This window comes from Sander lucioperca, chromosome 12 (assembly GCF_008315115.2).
Source record: "Sander lucioperca isolate FBNREF2018 chromosome 12, SLUC_FBN_1.2, whole genome shotgun sequence".
In the NCBI taxonomy this organism is placed as follows: Eukaryota; Metazoa; Chordata; class Actinopteri; order Perciformes; family Percidae; genus Sander; species Sander lucioperca.
The window spans coordinates 19,762,006-19,768,219 of NC_050184.1; positions in this window are offsets into that span (position 1 = coordinate 19,762,006).

Genomic DNA, 6,214 nt, shown 5'->3' on the forward strand with positions numbered 1-6,214 from the left:
GTGTGTGTGTGTGTGTGTGTGTGTGTGCGTGCGTCTGTGCGTCTGTATGTGGGCGTGTCTGATTGTAGGTGTCTGTGTGTGGGAATGTCTTTCTGCACCTGCTATTCTCACACAAAGTTACAAAATTGTTACATTTCAAGCACTTTCACCTGTTCTGATTAAGTTCTAAGAAATGCACCAATAATGATCAAAAATCTTGTTTCTATTTTTTACCTTTTTATAATTGAATTTCCTTGTTTTCTCACAAAAAATGAAACTGATCACATGATCATAAATGTGATCTCACAGGGGTAAATGGCAAATATGAACCATAAATGATGTATATATCATTGGTAATTGAGCTAAATCTGTTAAGTATTACGGCTGTGTAACAAAAATATGAACACCACACAAGGGTTAAGGCTTCCAAACATGATTTTGTTTCGATGTTCTACCTCTGTTAGGAGCACACCGATCTCACAATCACTGAATAGTGTTTTTTCCCCATTTTTCCGTTTCATGATTGGTCATCAAGGGCTTCTTTACAAGGCTGCTATATTCGTTGATGGACCTTATTAGGACAAATATGGGACAACCTTGGGACCTAGGAGTGTGAGGCTCGTGCACGACCGCATAAGGTATAACGCACGTCCGTATTTATAACGAGAAGAGTAACGCCTCAAGGTGTTATAAATCAGAATTTTGTTTTTGCGTACGAAAATTCTGACATTTTGGCGCGCGAAATCTTTCAGAATATAAACTATGCACAGTTTTATAAATGAGACCCCTGAACTACCAAACAAGAGTGGGAGAGAGAGAGAAAGAGAAGCAGGAAGTAAGAAAAACAACATGGACTCTGTAGCTGTCTGGGCATGTTATAATGTACATTAGTGTTCTCTGATATTGACCTGGCTGGATCACTAACTAAGTCTTTATAGTGTCATCACCAGAGATATGCTGACATGACACTAAGTGAACTTGTGTTGCTTATATTATATACTTTATTTGCATATTTTGCATACAGAGCTCTGTGACCTTATTAAGATGCCGATAAGTATTTATTTTTCATTTCAAATGGATGGAACATGGGCCAAAAGTATCCGGGATCAAAAAATATGGTTTCTTTAATTGTATGTAGTTCTGATCATGCTGATGTTTGTTATTGTAATTTCCCTGATACGTTTGGGTTTTATTAGTTATTTGATGCTATTTAAACAGGGTGAAACATCATGATTGACTCGCAATTGGTCAGGCAGGTATATGGGCGGGACTTTAATACTGCGCAGACTCTGGCTCCAAAATTGCAAGATGGAGGCACCCTTATCCGGGATGTTTTGGCTTCACTTTTGTACAGTGGGAGGAAGTGGAGACGCGTCCTTGTCCTCCCTCTTTATTTACAGTCAGTGGTTTATATATTATGTTTAAATGTTAGTAACTTTCTGGGCCCCTTTGTTAGCCCCAGACAAGACTCTTCTTTTGTTTTGTTAGTCTAAAAACAGATGGCTTTCTTGAATAAGAGAAATCAAAGTCCAGAAAGAACATGGTGAGTATATGATCTGCTAAATGAAAAAGGTCTGCCTACACATCAACCGTTGGTGTGTGAAACTGCAGAACCAGATAAACACGCTGAGGAAGAGAACTGAAAACGTACACAAAATGTTTTCATTAGACAAGAGAGATAAGAAAAGAATGCAAGTCAGCTGAGGACACACACACACACACACACACACACACACACACACACACACACACACTGTAAAAACAAAAGTTGAAAGTTAATTGAACTACAAATTCCAAAGTAACAGATTTCAACAACATTTTACCATTGAACCTAACTTATTATGTTTGGCCTTTGTGTTGGTCCCACTTTAAACTTTGACTTATTTCTATTTGCTTTAGTTAAAGGTCACTCAACTCTCTTCGTTGTACCCATCCATTTTTATTTTAAAATGTAACTTGATTTCCAATTATGTTTATTTGGTCACTTATTAAAAGTCTGACCCTTGATACAGCATGCATGCTCAGCACTCTCACCTCCGACAACTATGGCTGCAGTAACTTATCTGACTGAGTGGTTGAATCTGCTAATAAGCTCACTATGTTTGTGGGACACAGCGCTGTGGAGGTCAACAGGAAGTCAGCTCTTTTCCTGCATTCCAAAACTAAACAAATAAGATAGCTGGAGTTCCTGACTCACAATGAATTGTGTCCAAAGATTTGACATAGTTAAGTTCTTTATATTTAGATCAAATATTTTGTATTCCCTATGACAAAGAATATGTTGGGTTTCAACAGTGCATTACATGCACAGACTGTAGTCTGTAGTTTTCAGGACTGTGAAATGGTTGCTTCCTTCTCTTTTCCCTGTTACCCAATATTAGCAAGTTTCTTATGTTAAAGTCTCTGTGATCATTTAGGGAATAACGAGGAGAAAACACAACATCATGAAAAATAACTCTTTGCTCCAAACGGAGAATGAAAGAATAATATGACAAATAAAACTAAAACTAAAATGAGAAGAAAAAGACGGAAGAAGAAAGAGAGGAGGGAAATACAAACAAAAAGAAGAACAACAAATATCTTGTGATCTGAGGTTATTAAAGAGAATTTTCCTTCCTTATTCTCAAAAAATCCATAAGTGTTGCATTACCACCATCTACTGGAGAGCGCTGGGATCATCACTTGAGACAGAAAAATACTAAGTTGATTTACAAATTATGAGATATGAGTTACAAACTAGACGCACAATACGCATTTACAGGTACAAATCACTCTGCATTCATTTGTGCATTGTGTTTCAGGAGTTACAAATTCTTATGAGATTATGAGTTTTAGCACCATAGTATGTTTCAGCCATTATTCAAGGTGAGAAAAAGGCTCAAATGAACAAGTTTAACTTTAGAGTCCAGTGTCCCAACAATGTTCTGATCCAACTGTGATCACCAGAGAAGATCAATAAAGCCTGCATGTACAGTTACATTAAAGTTAAAGGGTAACTTTAGTGTTTTTTTTTACCTTTTTCAATCTGTAGACTAATATTGGTCCAGTATTAAACAAGACCGCTGCAGTCGGTAGAGGCGTAACAAGCTACAACGTAAATTATTGGGCAATTGCACCCCTACAATTTACGTCCACAAAAAAAAGACTTGTTTAACCACTGACAGGCTCAGATTATTGTGTAATGTCTGACAACAACATCCTCGAACTCGTTATCGCCAAACCCATCAATCTAAAATAAAATTTAAAAAATAAAAACAGTCATTTTATCACCGTAAAACATCCTTCAAATACAAAATTAAACTATCAAAGGCCTCCTTGGTTTGTCTTTCCATTGTTCCAACAATCACCACTCTGGTTTGGTTGAAATAAACCCTTACAGGGCTCCAGACTAACTTTTTGCCTTGGTCGCACTGGTGCGCCTAACTTTTTTTATTTGCAGTGCACCAGCACAAAATTTAGGTGCACCCAAATTTTTCCTCGTGTCGCCATTAACGCCACAATTTCAAGGTCACCTTTTTATCACGCTATCCATATACATTCATATATATACTGTCAATTATTTTAAACAAGAATAAGTAGTTGGTAAAAATTTTTTATTTGAAGCACAATTATACTGTACTCAAAGTCTTATAGCAGGTCCCCCCTTGCTGTCAAATGCCCCTCAGATGGCCAACACCTGTAATTTGGCCTTCTTCACCTTTGGCCTTGGCTAAACCAGCTTGCCACACTCCCTAGCATCAAAATTCTCCAAACTGGGCCCCTCCACACTGATTCTTATCAGATCTTCCACTAGTCCAGGACTAAAAAATCATATCTCTGTATTTTTTTTTTATCTCTAATATATATATTTTTACAAAGTGGGCTAAATGTTCAGTTTTAAGTCAAAGCCACTTTTCACAAGCTCTTTTATTAAAACAGATGTGATTAAAATAAAATGCAAAGACAGGGTTTCCTGCGCAATTTGAAAATATACAGCTGCAACACATGTAAATTATCTGAAATAAATAGCCTAGGATTTTTTTTTTTTTTTTTTAAATAGCGGCGTTACATAGGCTACGTCTTGTGTATGAAATGTCTGTATCGTCCCTGGCTGCGCTGCATTTTTATGAACTATGATATTCTGGCCATGGGTCACATCTCTCGCCCAGGTCCAGCAGGCTCCATCTCATGCTATTACTCAACCAACTGAAGTTAGTTCCATTCAATAACTTCTTCTGTGTTTTTCGCCGTGGCGGCTGCAATAACAGAGAGTTACCAGCGGAAACACTGGTACCAATACAGGTTTCCCTCTCATACTTAACAATATATAGCTGTGTTAATAACAATTACAACTGTAGACAAATGTCAGCAGTTTGGACCGGCGGCGCTGTGTCTGTCTGCATGTTGCAGGTGGGCTGTGTGTGAGTGAATGGGGGGGGCTGCGCGGAGGAGAGATCCAAACACAGGCACGGCTTTACAGAAGGAATTGGTCACGTAACGCAACATTAAACCATATCAATATAAACGACGTCGCTTCATTCGTGGAGAGGCAGCGGGTGCGAGGACGTTAGGTGCACCGGTGCGACCTAGGAAAAATCTTAGTCGCACCCTTACAAATTTTGGTCCAAATTGGTCGCACTCTAGAGCCCTGCCTTAGTAAGTAAATCTCAATTTTACAATGAGTCCTCTGGGAAGTCTCTTCCAGTAAATGCAGTGTGTTAACTGTGTGGTCTGATTTCTCATAGGTCATCAGAGGAAACAGACTACATATTGCGCTCACAAGAAGCTGAAGGAAAAAAAGTCAAAATGCCTAATATTACAAGCTCCCAGGGGTTAAATGAGGGCATGTTTCAACCATCAAGGCATTTCTTTTGCCTAATCAAGATACAGTATTGCCTCATAAATATCTTAGCAACTGGCAGCGTTCAGCATGTTCTCTACCTCTCTCTACCATGTACTGCTGTAGTCCTGCACCTGGACCCAGCTGGTTTGTTAATACATAATGCACACTATCCAGTGCTTTGCTTCGCTTACAGTGTATTCATCCTCTGGTCCAACTGTTTGCGCTTATGACAAATAAAGTCTAGGTTAAGTCCGTCGACCAAAAAGCACCAATAATGTTGCGGTCAAAGCATTAAAATGGCTATCATCAAATGAATAATCAAATCATATTGAATGATTTGATTTCATTTGAATTAAATCACCTCTTGTTGGGCACCACCCAATAATATCAGGAAGAAGATAATATAAAGTATTTTACTAAAAACAATGTATATGGACTAATACAAAACTAACCCCTCTCCATTAGGGATGAGCGAGTACAGCATTATCTGTATCTGTTAACCATATGAATTATCTGTATCTGTATTTGTACTCGGACTGAGCGGGACTAACCCGGAAGTGGGCGGGATGTAACCCGGAAGTGGTCGGTTTGTCTTGAAATGGGCGGGGCTTTAACCGATATGTTATTTTAAGCATGCAATTGATATGGGTTGATCAGAAATTGTTATATTTATTGCTGATTAGAAAACTATTTACATGACAGCATCAGCATTGAGCTTCAGATCAATGGTTTTGATCACGATAACAAACAAGTTTACAACAATGAATACAACACATGCGGTTGCAATTATGAAGTAAAATGTAATGAACAAGAGTTTTCATACCCACATACTTACTTTCTTTTTTTAACTTTTAATTTTTTTTATGATCAGTGTGATTTTTTTTTTTGGTTCTTTTTTATTTTTTTTATTTCCACACCAGGTATGTATGTGTGTGTGTGTGTGTGTGTGTGTGTAACAGAGAGACAGAGAGAGAGAGAGAGAGAGAGAGAGAGAGAGAGAGAGAGAGGGGGGCGGGGGGGACTGTGTTCTACGGATCAAATAGTCCGACGCTGTTTTTCAGATCTGTTTAGAGCCAGCTGACGGTTTAAAAAAGAAAAAAAATCTCCGACAGGCAGAGACGCAACGCGAGTCGTATTCTACCAAGCACCACGTCTGAACAAACCCCACGTTTACCAGAACTCTACTGGTTAATAAGTAAGTACTACAAACCGAGGTAAAAAACAAACCTGAAGCTGAAGAAACCCTAAACGTTAATGAAAAAGACCCTCGAACCTGAGTGACTGAGGGAGAGACAGAGAGAGAGAGAGCTGTTCTGTGTGAGTGAGCAGAGCGGGACACACACAGCAACACAATAAATCTGTATGTGTGTAGGGGAGGGGCGCTGTGACGACTAGCCTATCACAGAACGCAGA